Source organism: Castor canadensis, chromosome 4 (genome assembly GCF_047511655.1).
Source record: "Castor canadensis chromosome 4, mCasCan1.hap1v2, whole genome shotgun sequence".
Classification (NCBI taxonomy): Eukaryota; Metazoa; Chordata; class Mammalia; order Rodentia; family Castoridae; genus Castor; species Castor canadensis.
In genome coordinates, this window is record NC_133389.1 from 97,543,279 (window position 1) to 97,559,393 (window position 16,115).

Consider the following 16,115-nt stretch of genomic DNA (forward strand, 5'->3'; position numbering starts at 1 on the left):
TTTATCATTGATTGCACTTAATTTACAGTATTGTATTCTCTTCCCCTATCAACTGACACATGCAACTTAGAATCTCAATTTACTTTTCATTCATTTATATGAATATATGATAATGCTTGTATTTGTATTTCGATCTGTCTTCTACATATGAGAGAAAACGTGAGACTTTTGTCTTTCTGAACCTCATTAATTTCACTAAACATGATGTTTTACAAAGAGGATTTATTTTCAGTGAAAACTTCAAAGAGAATTTCTCTCTTTCATTTCTAATTATTTACCTTAGTAAAATTACATATTTTAATTAGTTGATTTCCCCATGGAAAAATTAAATGAGGAGAATTTAATTTATTGTTCTCTATTAAAGGGCTACTATTTTTGCTTCTACTAAAACTATTCATGGTTTATCATGACTATGCTTAGTCAGTTGGTTTTATCCACTGATAGGAAAAATCAATTGGAACCATGCACCGCAGAGAGGAAAGTTATATGTAATATTTTAACTGAAAATTAAATTCAAAGATCTCTGTTTATATATATATTAAAAACTACTAGAGTTCTACTATCTATTTCTCTTTCTCTCTCTCTCTCTCTCTCTCTCTCTATATATATATATATATATGCATATATCATTCTCCCCATATCAAAGAGAAAGAAATCATTGGCATCCTAATTTTATAGATCAGAAAATTATGAAATATTGTACAGACAACATAATACAACCTTCTCTATTCCAAGGTCACACAATCATTGATAGGTGAAGATGATATGAAAAACTTAGATGGTCATATGCCATTTATCCATTTTGTTTTTGCCAGGTAATTTGTCTGATGTGCTAGAAGTTAGCCCGCTCATGAAATATAGATAGAAGGGTTACTCATTTAAACTTTATGAATAGAAAGAAAGTCCGGGATTTCTGCCTGCTCCACTACACAAGCCATTTTTGCCTTGTTCTGTATTATTAACTGAAATTCCTACCATTAATGCTACCGCCATTCCTTAAATTGAAGACACTGTCTTTACAAGCTCTCTGCCAAAATTATTATCCATTTTCTCAGAGAGGTTACAAAGGAAGAGAGTCAACAGGTATTTGCTTGTGACCTTCTACAGTTCTTAGCAGACAGGATCAGAACCTTAACGAAATGGCACACACAAACTTTGTATCAGAGCTAACATGGAATAAGACATATTAACACTGAATTTAAAGCTCCCGTGGGATACAGCAGTAGTGAACATGGATTGTTACAGAAATTGCACTTTGTACTGAAATTAGGAACAGTAGTAGAAGAGCTATGATAACATATTAACTTTTAACATGAATATTGAGAAGTTAAAAATAGGTTTTTTTTTCTTCATAGCTGTGTAATGGGCACTGTCTACCTATGACCTTTCAGTTGGAACTGCATTTTGTACTTGCTTTGCCTCTCCTTCTACTCTCAGTTCTTTTCCTAAAGTTCGTCCATCATAAAGGGGATTATTGGGGTAGGAAATGTTAGAACAAATTGGGACCTTGAAAATTATCTGTTCTTATTCCTTTCATGGACCAGCACTGAAGCTAATGCCAAGACAGATTAAGCAATGAGTAGTACCAAGTCATTCTGAGACTTACTGGAAACATGCAGCATGCATATCCAAATCCTCTCAACTAAGGGACATTTGCATGACATTTTAAAGTATCAAATGAGAATAAGGACAGACAAAAAAGGTATTTAATTCTTTAAATATTAAATTAATTCCATTGATACTTTCCAGTTGCTTTTGACTCCCTGTCTACTAACAATTTCTACATCTTACCATTTCCCAGAAAAGCCAGTCATTTTCTTTCTTCTTTTATTTCACAACACTGTATTTATACAGACATGTACTCCTTTTGTGTATTATATCTATATTCTTTTTAAAAATTATTCATTTATTCACATGTGCATACATTGTTTGGGTCATTTCTCCCCCCTTGCCTCTCCCCTCCCCTCTCTTCCCCTCCTCCCCTCAGTTCCAGTCAGGTCCTGCCTGCCATTATCACTAATTTTGTTGAAGAAAAGACACAAGCCTAATAAGGAAGACAAAGCTTTTTTGCTAGTTGAGTTGAGGATAGCTGTACAGAAGTATTCCTAGCATTCCTTTTGTGTACACATGTTTTATGACCCATGTTAATTCATCTCTAACTGATATTTGCACTGGTTACTGATCCCCTTCTCATGATAACCTCTGTTGCCTTAAGGTTTCTGTATTAGCTCCTCTGGAGTGAGGACATCAAATGTTTTCATGTTTTGGGTTTTCTACCTATTTCTATATCTCCCCTATGTGTTTTCCCCTTGTCATGTGATCCAAGTTCAACCACATTGTTACATTTGCCCTAGATCTAAAGTCCTCATATGAGGGAGAACATACAATTTTTGGTCTTCTGAGCCTGGCTGACCTCGCTCAGAATAATGTTCTCCAGTTCCATCCATTTACCTGCAAATGATAAGATTTCATTCTTCTTTATGGCTGAGTAAAATTCCATTGTGTACAAGTACACATTTTCTTGATCCATTTATCAGTAGTGGACATCTTGGCTATTTCCGTAACTTGGCTATTGTGAATAGCACTGCAATAAACATGGGTGTGCAGGTGCCTCTGGAGTAACCTGTGTTGCATTCCTTAGGGTACATCCCCAGGAATGGGACTGCTGGATCATATGGCAGGTCTCTGTTTTGATTTTATTCACCAAACAATAAAATCCTTTTAAGGTCCTTTTATTCTGATTTCAAATACTCACTTCTCAAATTTTGTCACATAAGTACACAATAAATGTAATTTTAATTACTTAAAGGATCAGTGAAAATTGTATAGTACTTTAATTCAAAGGTGAGACCTGAGAATATTTCTTACATCTGACAAATGACATGCTCTTCTTGAATACTTAGTAATTGTGAACTAATTCTGACCTATTGAAAGTCATAGTCCAAGCCATTTCACTAGACTTTGGGCTACAAACTCATAACTGACTTCCATAGCTATAAATATACAGAAGTTTCTTTCTATATTTCCAGAAATGCATTTTGTTTTTGTCTGAACATGTTTTTCTTCAAAGTGGATTTGAAAGCTTTTAGTCTTATGCCATTATTTCAACAAATGAAACCCTCCCCCAGCCTCTTGAAAGTGGATTGCAAAGCCCAGTAGAAACTGCAGGGAGGCGTTACCCCCCTGTGTTGTCTTTAAAGAGTTGGAAGGGGTCAGTGAGGGAGACTGAACTTGGAACCCCTGTTGATATGTATTCAAGTGTGGAAATGAGTTGCTTGTTAATAAGGTAGACACTTTATTTATCTTAATGTTTTTCAATCTTCACCAATTATAATTACAAAAATAGCCCTGAGCTTCTCCAGCTGGTTGTTAACAACTAAGGGAAGACTAACATGCAGGTCACTGTTGCTTAATTATAAGCAGAGTGAAGGCCTGAATAATGGCATAAGCCATTGGAATGACTTCTATTCTTATATCATTAAAGTGAAATACATCATTAGGAAAAAATTAACAAAGTATTAATTCTTCAAAATCCCATCTATGGTCTTATTCCTTCTAGTTATCATCACTTGCCAACAACTAGATATTCTAAGGGCTACTGACAGAGGGATTTTGGAACAAATAAGAAGTAATTCCTCACAGCTGCTTATTAAACCTTCAGACTTTAACTGTTTTGATTAGTATCACCTAATTATCCAACAAACTAGTTACACATATGCAAGGCAGTTACCTAACTTTCCAAAGTGCCAGGGTCTGATCGGAAAACAATGATTTACTAAATTTTTACATGAACTTAATTGGCTTTTACATGTGTTAAATCAACCCAAGTGAGTTGTTCTATTAATCTATTAGAAGTCTCCTCCAGCAAGGATTCTGATCAAACATAACCCTCTTATTCCTAAGCATAAGAGAAGTCTAACCAAGTTAGAAAAATGACGTAAAATTGCCCTGGTAACCACATCAGAACAAATCTGGAAATATAAGCATTGTTTAGAAAATTAAAGTCCATATTATTGGGACATATTTTTCAATATATTGACTATATTACCTAATCCTATAGACTGAATGTCCATGTCCCTCTCAAAAGTCATATTAAAGCCATAATCTCCAATGCAAGGCACTTGGAAGTCACTTTTGGCATGGAATAGGTAATGAAGGTAAAGGCCTCCTTGTGAATGGGATTCCTGGTCTTCTATGAAGAGACACCAGAGAGCTGTCTTTTCTCTTTATCATGTGAGGATACAATGAGAATACAGCTATCCACAAATTAGGAAGCATGCCTTTACTAGACAAGGAATGTGCCTGCTCTCTGATCTTGCACTCTCCAGTCTCCCAAATCATGAGAAACATTCCTGTTTTTAAGTCCCCCAGCCTGTGATATCTTGTTATAGCAGTCCTAATTCATTGAGACAACTGTTAATTTTAATTTGTTCATATTTCTCCACTAAGAGTAACACATTTAAAAAGTTGTAAATAGGAATCTGTAAATTCTACAAGAAACCTATAAGAATAAAATATTTGATAAAGTTACAGTTTTCCTAAGATGCAATTCCTTTATTAACAGCATTGAAATCACTTAGAATTTATTAAAAATGCAAATTCCCAAGCCCTACACTTAAATCAGTAATTCTGAAATGTGATGCAGCATTGGGTGTTTCAAAGAGACCTCAGTTTGACTACGTTGCATGACAAAATTTCAGAATCATGCAGCTTGGGGCTCTAGCTTGATGGTAGAGCATGTGCATAACATGTGTGGATTCCTAGGTTCAATATCCAGCACCAAGTAAGTAAATAAACACTACTTCAACAAAATTCCTGTCTTTTAAATTTAACTGCATAGCACAAATGCTCTTCTTGTCATAGATAAAAAGTGAAAATTATCTGTGATTCTCAATCTGAAGTAGTTACAGCCCTGGAGCAGAAACAAAATGGTTAAGGTAACTAGAAAAGTTGTGTTGGAATATGCTGCCTCAAAATGGGCTGCCAGGACTTCTGGGCTTGCTCATTCACATGTTTTTATGGCCCTACATTTTAAAAAATTGGGGGAGCAGAATTAGGGTTTGAATTCAGAGCCTCACAGTTGCTATATAGGTGCTTTACCACTTGAGTCACATTACCTGTCCTTTGTTTTGTTTTACTTATTTTATTCTTAAAATAGGGTCTCCCACTTCTTTCCTTCAGTTTTCCTTGGATCCTGACCATCCTACTTTTGCCTCCCTTAAAATTGGGATTATAGATATGCATCACCATTCCCAGTCTACCCCTAGATATTTTTATGGGGACAATTTTAAGAAGGTTTCTCAATTATATTCACCTGTCAAGCTTGTCCCTACTAATTTGATCCAGAAGGACACACAAGTTCTCTTTGTCTCCACATATCACCCTTAATCTTCATTTGCTAATGATGGGATTGGCAAAAAGTCTTTAAAGAGCCACTATTGAAATGAATCTTCTAGTTAGCATTATTAATATGTTAAACCAGAGTAAATTAAGCAATATAAATGTTTTGCTCAAGTAAACATTTTATTTAAAATGCTGAAAAATTTTCAACTCTTGTTTTAGTTATGAGTTTAGATTTCTTCTTCTATGTCCTAATTGCCCTTTGTATTTTGGCAGTATGGATATAGCACAATTTAGTACTGATTTTGTTTTATGTCCTCATGTGACACCTTTAAAAGTAGATAATCCTTTCTCTGTACCACAGATGTATTTTTTTTAATTCAACTTGTCTATGAAATCCAAGATTCTTGAACTACATCATTAAACACATATTGACTAAATTTACCTAATATATCCAGAGATAGCCAATTGCAAAGCCAGGTACTACAAGGATGAACCAAGGTCAAGTATATTTTGGTAGAAGAAAAGTCATTACATTTTAAGAATAAAAGGAACTCCAAATGAGGAAGACATTACAAAGTAGGAATGGATTTAAAAATGTGAACATCTAAGGACATTTGTACAATGGTGCCAGGTGGCAGAGACTAAAGACAGAGGACTCTTTCTGGAGGTTTCCTGGCATTCATCTTTGGCTTTGACTTTTGCTAACTCTCAAAAGCATAAATATTCTCACGTATATAGCCAGACAGTATTTAATTGCAAGAGTTTAAAACTATTCGTGATCTCACTCATACATGGAATCTATAATATGTCTCATAGAAAATGATCATAGTTATCAGAGGAGAGAGTAGAGAGAAGGAAGGATGTGGAAAGGATGATGGATGATTACTTAGTTACAATTAGACAGGACTAAGAAGTTCTGGTGTGCTATTGCACACTATAGAGTAATAACACATCATTTATTTCAAAAAGCCAGAAGAAAGGGTTTTGAATTTTTAGCATAAATATGCATATGGATAGATAAGTTTAACCTGATTTAAACATTGTACAATGAATACAGGTATGGAAACATCACATCACACTTCATAAATAAGTTACAACTTTTATGTTTTTATGTGCCAGTTATAAAAATAAAGTTTGAAAATAAACACTTCTTTAGAATAAGTATTGAGGGAAACAACAACAAAAAAATAACCTACACCTACAGAGGAAGATACATGAAATACACTGGCATGATGGTAGGTTTTGAGTGTGCACTCATGTAGAAACAGAGGATATTGCAAAACAAAACAAAACAAGTGATAGCAGCTTAAACTTTGCTGCCTTAAATCAAAAGGAGAAAAATATAAACCCAGTATCAGTGTTTATATCCTGATTTCTAAGCCTTTTGCTATTCTCAAAAATGTGCTAACAGAGTGATTAAAAACTATAAAAAATTGAAAAATTATCATGATTGGTGGCATTATGTCAATGTTAGCATATGTCTCTTTGTTTCAAGAACTTATGGCATTTTCACCACTCTTTGACAGAAATGGTAATTAAAATCATATTTTAAGAGTCTAGTAAGAATTTGAAGAGTTTAATGAGAAAGAATTGCTCAAAAGGAAAGCTGGGCCAGTAAACCAGCGTTTTTATTTGAGGATTGCTATAAAGTACCTGTCTTTTTACAAGGAAAACTCTTGGATACAATGTTTCTTCAAACGTGATCTTGTAGGGAGTGGTTTATGAGAAGCCTACATAAGCGCAGCTGTGCCCAATAATTGGGAGGCTGAGTTTGGCTGGCCCCAGCCACAGAGGAGTGCAGAATGTAGCCTAGCTGCTTTTCCTAAATTGTTTATGTTCAGAGAAGCAGGAACACAGGTTTCTCTTGTTAAATGTCACCCCAGCCCCTCCCTGAGGGGCTCTTTGATGGTGAATTTTGACTGGCTGTGGCTGCCACTGGCTGGTGTGTTTCCATCAGAGCAGCTTTCTGCACAAAGAACTTTATACATAGGCTTTAGAAAAGTTAAGCTAAAGAAAAGCTAAAGAAAGTACATGGAATAGTCCAAGGATGGAGACTTTAAGAGTTATGCTAATGCAGTTTTTAGATGCAGCTGCTGTTGTTTGCAAGTCTGAGCACTGAGACTTTAAGAAAGCTAAAGAAAGAATGTGGGACAGTGCAAGTCTGGGGGCAAAGACTCTTAAGAGAGATCATGCTAAAGAAAACTAAAGAGAAAACATTGGAGCGAGTCTAGGGAAAGAAACTTTAAAGAACAGAAAAGAAAGACTTTAGAAGCAAGTCCTTGAATAAAGATAGAGAAAAGAAGTAAAGTAAATGAAGAGAATAATAGAGAAAAGAAGCAGTGAGGCTGTTGTGTGTCTTCATCCAAGTGCCCAGTACACCTGGCCTCAGCTTTATGTATGTTTGTCTATCATTTGTCCTTTCTGCATCTCCCATCACCCCCAATTAGGTCCAATTAGGTTCAGTAGTAACAGGAGCATTAAAAAGCTCGCTCCATTATCTTACTTTAAACATGTTAACATTAATTCACCCAACCTCCCACCAGGTAATAGCACCATATACATCTTGTATAGAAAGTATTCCAGATAACATGACAATAGGCCCAGGGAGGAACAGAAGAGGAATCTAATCCTCACTGTGACCTTGATTTCCCTTTCATTGCAGCCACAGAAATTCAAGTACATTCAATTTCTTTCAATGAGAACCTAAATCACCCTACTTATATCACATCCTTAAGCTATATTTGTTTCAAATTCTCCTACCTCTTAAAAATGACCAGATTCAATAAATTAAAAAGGTTCAGAAGTAACCCTCAGTTTGGTTTGTCCTCATTCTATAACACCCAAGGACAATATTAATATCTATACTCTACTTTGAAAAAAAAACCCAACATGCAATAATGTTTTTTAGTCAGTCCTTTAGGGAAAATTATAATATATCACAATGGGACAAAAATGAAGCATACTGGGTAATCTACTATCACCTACTATGGGTTATCTCAACCTTTCATTGTCATTGCACTGTTTCACAATTCCATAAATTGTAGAAAATTAATAACAATGCAAATGGCATTTGTCCATAGACATCCAAATTAGTTGTGTGGAATGCAATTGATATTTTGCCCTGCAGATAGACCTATTTTGCATGTATTTATAAATTCACTTTAGTATTCTTTATTTACATACATAAATAAGGAATTTATTCCATATATATGGTTTTTGAGTTTTCCTGAAACCAGTTGAAACATCTCACTGGTGATTTCATTAGCTAAAAAGCTAAATAAAATCTTTGATGTGTTCATTGTTTATTAATATAAGAGACATGATTATATGTTTTATAAAATCTTTAACACTACTTTCACTAAATGCAAGCTAACACAGAAATCATAGTCTCAAAGATGGAAAATATGAATACATTTGAGGTTGCTACTTGGTGGTAGTGCCTGGATAAATTCCTACCAATGAATGGTACTTATACAGACAGGTAGGATGTTAGAAAAATAAAGGAATCTAAAAAGGCTCTAATTATTTTTCTTCCTAATTACTTAATTGCCCTTTTGAATAACTTAAAAAATATATATGTATTTTAAATAATACAGAACCATAATACATATTTATTAACCTATCCATCAACTTCTTTTATCTTTTGTCTCATTTGCAATCTAAAGTTTGATATCTCCAAAATTCTTAGTTCTCAGATAATAAGTCTTAATATTGTATGTCAGTATTTTTCTTTATTTCCAAAGAATTATTGACTGGAAGCACACTGGAATGAAAAACTCTGGAAACAGATTATTATTTTGTTTTTCTCTCTGAAATCCACATGACTGAATCTGATGTTAAGAATTTTGACAAGAACCACTCCACATAGCCTTGTAGACTACTATGGCATTTAATATCCGTACCATAGAATGGTTCATCCATGTAGAAATTATTAGTATGTTATAGCCCCTAATAGACATTATGAGCCCTTAAAGCAGATGATATAAAAGATGCTATCCTTTTATAACTTACTCAACAGCAGCATAGCATATGAAGACTAATACCTGACTGATGGTGTCAGTGTTGACACAGTAATAATGGCTTCATATGAACAAGCATTGTACTTTGGGAAACAAAAAGAACAGTTTTTGAATTCTGTCTGATACTTACCAGCTACATGGCTTAGGCATCATCGCTATAAACATTATATATTTCAGCAGAGTGGTAGGAAAATTAAATGAGGTATTGGACATGAGAAGCCTGATCAAATGAACTGCATGGGGAACAGTAAGATCTAATCAATGACAACCAATAATAGATAACAACTTCCATTTACTGGCTGTTACTGTATGCCAAATACTACCCCACATTGCTTATCCTACCATGCATTATATAATCATCACCATCATGATTATCACCATTATTTAAGATACTATGAAGTCTCTATGTAAAAGTTGTACTGTTTTTGCATGGGCCATTATACAGTTCTTGTTATCACTGAAACAAAGAGTAGCTTTCAAAATACTCAGAAAAGTCTAACTAACATGTAAGTGGAGTGGAAGAGGGCTTAGGGCTCCTGCATGACAACAGATTAAAAGGACTAAAAACTGACAAAAAGACTTTGAAATGGCAGAGCCTAAAGGAAGACATGATTGACATCTATTTAATCACAAATGGTACAGATATGGTGAACATGAATTTGTTCATTAAATCCTGAACTACTAAGATGAGGGGCACCTTTTGACATGTGGGTAAGGTAATTTAAAATGAATAAAGAAAATCCTACTTCAAATAGCAGATAGAGAAGCTATTAAATATGTTATGCTGAGATATGGGGAGGTAGGAAATAAGAATAGAACAAAATAAATTTGGTCCAATTTATAGAAGGCAAATCTACAAAAGACTTTTAAAACCAGGTAAGGATGAGTTCCAAAAGACAACAGAGCCTTCCATAGTTTTACTGGGTTATTATTGCAGCAAAATGATTGATTAATTTTGTCCAACATGAGGAAGTTAATTAACTTTCATGAGTTGTTTCTTAAATGCTCAAACTTTTCAGTGAATAAAATTTCAGTCTATTAATAGAGTATACATAAAAATTAAATGCATGCAAATTTATGTATTCTATTTGTATAGATACAGCATGACACATGCAGCTGAACAGTTCCGTGTAATATAGGCAAGTTGAATACAAATTGGTTGAGGTTGTGAGAAGTGGAGAACAAACCAGTATTGGCTGAATTGGACACTATTATGTTTTTACTTCACATTTATTTTTAAAATATTTGTTTCATTGATGAATTTTAAATGAACTATCAAGCGAAAACCTCATTAACATGAATAAGAATAGATGACTAAATTGTATGATTGGATTCACTTGAATCTGTTTTCCACACAGAAGATTAATCATGATCTTTGAATTATCAGTCTTGTGAAACATGACAGGATGATCTAGACACATTCACAATATATATCAGAGATTCTGAGGATTTTCAGAGATTCCAAAGGGTCAGGCAAGCAGCTGATATGCACATGAAATCTTTGCTTTCAAAATAGTCCTATGTAGTATAGACTTTACATTCTACAGACAGTGTGTCTGCTTATCTTATCCTTCTACCTGTAGCTCAGAGATAGTCAGAGAGCAGTTGGCCTAATGTGAGCAGTAGTGCTCACAAGAAAAGTAGAAACGAGCTATATTTATTCAGGATTTTGTTGTTCATTACAGTTATTTCTTATCTTAGACACCAAAGACTAGACTACATTTTCCACTGCAGTGTGTGTATAATATATTTCCCAACAAATGTATGCCATGACCATGAACTGTAATGGGGCAGAAAATGCAGACACACATTATTTTGCTTCCTACACATTTAGAACATCTCTTTCTTAGTCCTGCAGCCTTTGAGACTTGTAATGACAGATGACTTTTATTTTTTTGTAGCACAGAAAACAATGCACAGACACAGAGAACGGATCTACATTTAGATCAAAAACCACATCATTTGTAGCTTTCACAGTGTAATGCTTTAGAAGTAAATTATGAAGCAGAAGTCCTAGATTGCATAGACTCACCATGGTTGCCTATGACAGGATGAACAAGTGGGGACAGTGTTTCGTGGCCTTGATCTCTTATTCTTTGTTAGGAGTCTAGACTCTCAGGGCTTTGATTGCTACTTGACCACATTTATTATCTCACTTAATCTGAAAGATAAAACAGCACTATGGGTATTATTCCCACTTTACTAAATTGGAAATTGGATTCAGAAAGGTGACATAACATGATGAAAGCCAAATCACTGAACATAAGTTTGTATTTACATGGATTAATTCCTTAATCTTCCTGGGTCTTCATATATCAAGTGAGTTGATTTAATTATTAGTTTATTTGTATGATTCCTTTTGGTACATGGTCACTGAGCCAGACAGTGTTGCTGATTCAGATTACCTATGTTCAAATTATATTCCCCCTAAACACATTTTTTTTTTATGAGACAGAATCTTTCTATGTTGCCCAATCTTACTTCAAACTCCCTATTCTCCTGTCCCAGGCTTCCAAGTGTTGGGTTCACAGGCACCTGCCATTATGCCTGGCAAAACATATTATGCAGATTACAAATGTGATGTACTTACAAACACACACACACACACACACACACCACACACACACACACACACATATATTTTAAAACTTTAAAAATGTCTATTGCTGCATTTAATGACAATGCTAAAGAATTTTCATGCTTCATCCTATTTAATCTTAGAAACAACCTAGTGTAGTATGTATCATTCCCATTATAGATGAGGAAACTTAACCTCAGAGAGGTTAAATTACTTGATTAAAACCATACAACTAGTACCTAATGCCATTTGTGCTTAAACTAGATATCTCAGATTCTAAAGGTTCTTGATGACTTCACAACTTCATACTGCCACCAAATGGTGCCACTGATCCACCTGAACTGATCATTTTATATTAAATTCCTAGTTTGACCATTCTACCATTTCTTTTCCAAATCAATGTCTTTGGTCATGCTTCATAATATTCTCATAAGATTAAGGTGGCAAATGTAGAATTACTTTCTTTCCAAAACTGAGTGGTTTGCATAAAAATGAAAGAATAGGAGGATTTACAAATGTAGTGTAATGAAGTATATTAATACATGGCTTAAATATTAACAAACTTCTAGAAGCAATATGAAATATTAGAACTAAGAGTCACTCACTGAAAATATGTTAGTTATAGGCATAATGTAAACAATGAAGGTAAGAAATCACTTTTTAAGAATGTTGTAAAGTAATGACTTTCAAATTTTTTCTTAGCAGCACAATGTTTTTTATAAATAAAGTTTCATATACAAATTAAGTGTTCTATTTTTTGGTTGATAGGTAAAGAGTTGTTTCTTTCTAGGATTCTATGACCCTGAGTCTTTGCTAGTATTCCCCCAATGCAGTGAAAATCTATCAATTATTTAATTCAATCAGTGATATACTGATGTTTATCAATGGACTTTCCAGGATAAAAAAGAAACAAACCAGTGATTGAAGCATTTTTTACTTCCATGGTGTAGCTATTCCCACCAGGGCTATTTCAAGCTATAGCCTGACATCTCTGAAAAGGAATTGGGAGTTGCTACACCTAATCCAATTTTTTAAGTTGTTATTAACCAGCACCTACCCCTTCTCAGTTTACCCTGATGAGGGCAAAGGTTCCAGAGATGTACCTAACCTTACAATTGTCTCTCATTCTGTGGACTACATTACAGGTTGATTTTAATTAGTAAACAACAGTAACACATTACAAGTGAAATATATATAAAGTTGAATTTTGTTACTCATTTTACCTTGTCATAGATAACTTTTTCTCACATTCAAGTCAATTTATTTTATATTAATAAGATATTAATTTAGGCAATGTATATTTGCATTAGGACATCAGGTGGAGGACTATTAAAATTTGTCATTTGAATTACAATCTTCTATAGAAGTGAGGGAAGAATGAGAGGAGAATGAGGAGAACATGAAAACAGTTTCACAGGGAAGACACTATGGCCTGAAGGGTAGAAATGGAAGAAAATATCACTAAAAAAACAAGTTCTTTTTACTTCTTAGCTGTTCCTAGAATTCAGATGCCAATCCTTAGGTCTTCATCCACAATTGAATGGTTACTAAGTTGTGCACTCAACTAACAGTTTTAAGGACCTTTGTATTTTATATCAGGCAAGGCATGTCAAATGAATCCCATGCATGTAGTGAGCAAGTCTGAAGAAATGACACTAACAGTGTTTCCTTGCTATTTCCCTAGTTAACTTCTACTGCTGCTTGCTAAGAAAATGTACTTTTTGTGGCAGTTTCTGCAAGTAGCATCTTCTGCAACCAAAATTGAAACCCAATGCAAAAATAAAGAAAGGAGTATTGTTCTGAGAGTTAGGTTATTCTATATATTTTTTTCCAACACAATAGAACTTTTTGGTTCACCCAGGCAAAACCCAAACAGGGTTCCTGTCCAGAGGATGTCTCCTTCCAGGATCTGGCTTTACCCTTACTAACATCCTTGGAATCTCCTGCATTCAGCATGTGGATTAATCCATCAGGTTGCAGTGTACTGTCAGGGACTGTCTTGAATTTGTGACAACAGATGGTGATCAATCGGTACCTCCTGGCCCTTGTCATTTCTCCCTTACTCACACATTTTTGTGTTTATCCTTTCTACTTAGAACTGGAGAGCATGCCATGCACAGTTCTCTAAACAGATAGGGCCTCATGGTTTAAGCAGTCCTGATCCATCATGGCAGGAAGCATTTCATATCCTGGCTTCCAGGAACCAGACAAAACAGGCTCAAGTTATTCTTTTTTTTTTCTTCCCATTTTTGTTTTTTATTAATGTGCTGGGTAGGAGTATTTTGTGCTATTTATGAAACTTCTTACAATATATCAAATATATAATACTTCAATTCACCCTCTCCACAATTCTCCTTTATCTCTACCACCCCCATTTCTGGACTAGTTTCAACAGGTATCATATTTTTGTTCATACATGTATACAACATTTGCACCTTATTCATCGTCCTGCACCCTTTTCCCTCCTCTTCCCCACATACACTGGTACCAACATCTCTCCTTCTCCTCTCTACTCTCCACCCCCACCCCAGCACTGTTCCTCTCTCCTGTTTTCCAATTTTGTAAAAGAAAAAAATGGCATTTTCTACAAAGGAAGTTTTTTTGAGGCACTTGCATCTATATATGCGTTATCACCTCATTTGGTTTATCTCCTCTATTTTTCTACACTCTACCTTAGTCCTTTCCTTATGGTGGTTTCAGCCAGTTTAAGAATTCTATAAGAATTCTAACAAAAATAGAGGAGATGAACCAACTGGGGTTATAGTACATGTGTACATGGAAAAATCATAAGGAAACTCCTCATGTAGCTACCTTTATCTCAAACAAGCAAACAATGTCGTTTTTTTTTTCCTTTTATTTTTTCCTCTACAAAATTGGAGAACAGGAGGTGGAATAGGTCCTGCTAGGTGGGGGGATTGGAACCAGTGGGAAGCAGGAAGTGGTGGAGAATGGGGGTAGGAGGGTGAATATGGTACAAATACTGTGTACACATTTATGTAAATGCAAAAATGATACCTGTTGAAACTATTTCAGGAATGGGGGGAGGGGAGGATAAAGGAGAGCTGGGGAGTTGGTGAGTCCAAGAGGGATATATCTGGTACAATGTAAGAACTTTTGTAAATGCCACAATGTACCCCACCCAGCAAAACAATAAAAAATGAAAAAAATTTATATTTATTCTTGTATAGACAGAACATCAGTCATATTCACCTTAACTTCCTTCTTTTATCATTCCCCTCTCTTATCTGAACTTCTCCCCTCCCAGTATGACCTATTTTTCATAATATTGCTCTATTTCTATTAAGTCTATATTCCACACATAAGAGAAAACATTCAGCTTTTGGCCTTCTGAACCTGGTTAACTTCACTTAAGATGATGTTCTCCAGTTCCATCCATTTACTGCAAGCGACAAAATTTAATTCATTTTTGTACCTGAGTAAAATTCCATTCTCTATAACTATCATATTTTCTTAATCCATTCATCAGTAGTGGGGCATCCTGGCTGTTTACATAGCTTAGTTATTGTGAATAGTGCTGCAATAAACATGGGTGTGCAAGTGCCTTTGTTGTAAGCTCACTCACATTCCTTTGAGTATATCCCTAAGTGTGGAATTGCTAGATGGAATGGCAGTTCTATTTTTGGTTTTTTGAGGAGCCTCCGTATTGTTTTATATTCCCACTAGCAGTATATGAGGGTTCCTTTTCCCCCACATTGTCACTAACATTTGTTGGCATTTGTGTTCTAACAGGAGTGAGGTGGAATCTTAATGTGGTTTTGATTTGCATTTCCTTTGTGAAAATGCAGGGATGCATTTTCCCTGCATCCCTCAACATAAGGATGTTGAGTATTTATACATAAGTTTTTTAGCTATTTGGACTTCTTCCTTTGAAAAAATTCTATTTGGTTTATTTGCCCATATCTTTATTGGGTTATTGAATTTTGGGGAGTTTAGTTGTTTGAGCTCCCTGTATATTCTGGTTATCAACCTCCTGTCAGATGTATAGCTGGCAAAGATTTTCTCCCATTCTGTGGGCAGACTCTTTTGCCTCACAGGTTTGGTCAAGAAAGCATGATTAAAAAACAGAAAATAAAATGCAAAGCAGCATTTGTTTGAGGGAGTTTGGGAGAGAAATATACCATGTAAAAAAAGTATTAATAAATTCTTTAATTTGA

At 34.8% G+C, this 16,115-nt stretch overlaps 1 protein-coding gene across 6 annotated transcripts in view; it reads right to left on the bottom strand.

The window, feature by feature from the left end:
• Lrp1b (LDL receptor related protein 1B) overlaps positions 1-16,115 on the bottom strand; it is a 1,877,349-nt gene that overhangs the window by 1,482,907 nt on the left and 378,327 nt on the right. The window lies entirely within an intron of this gene.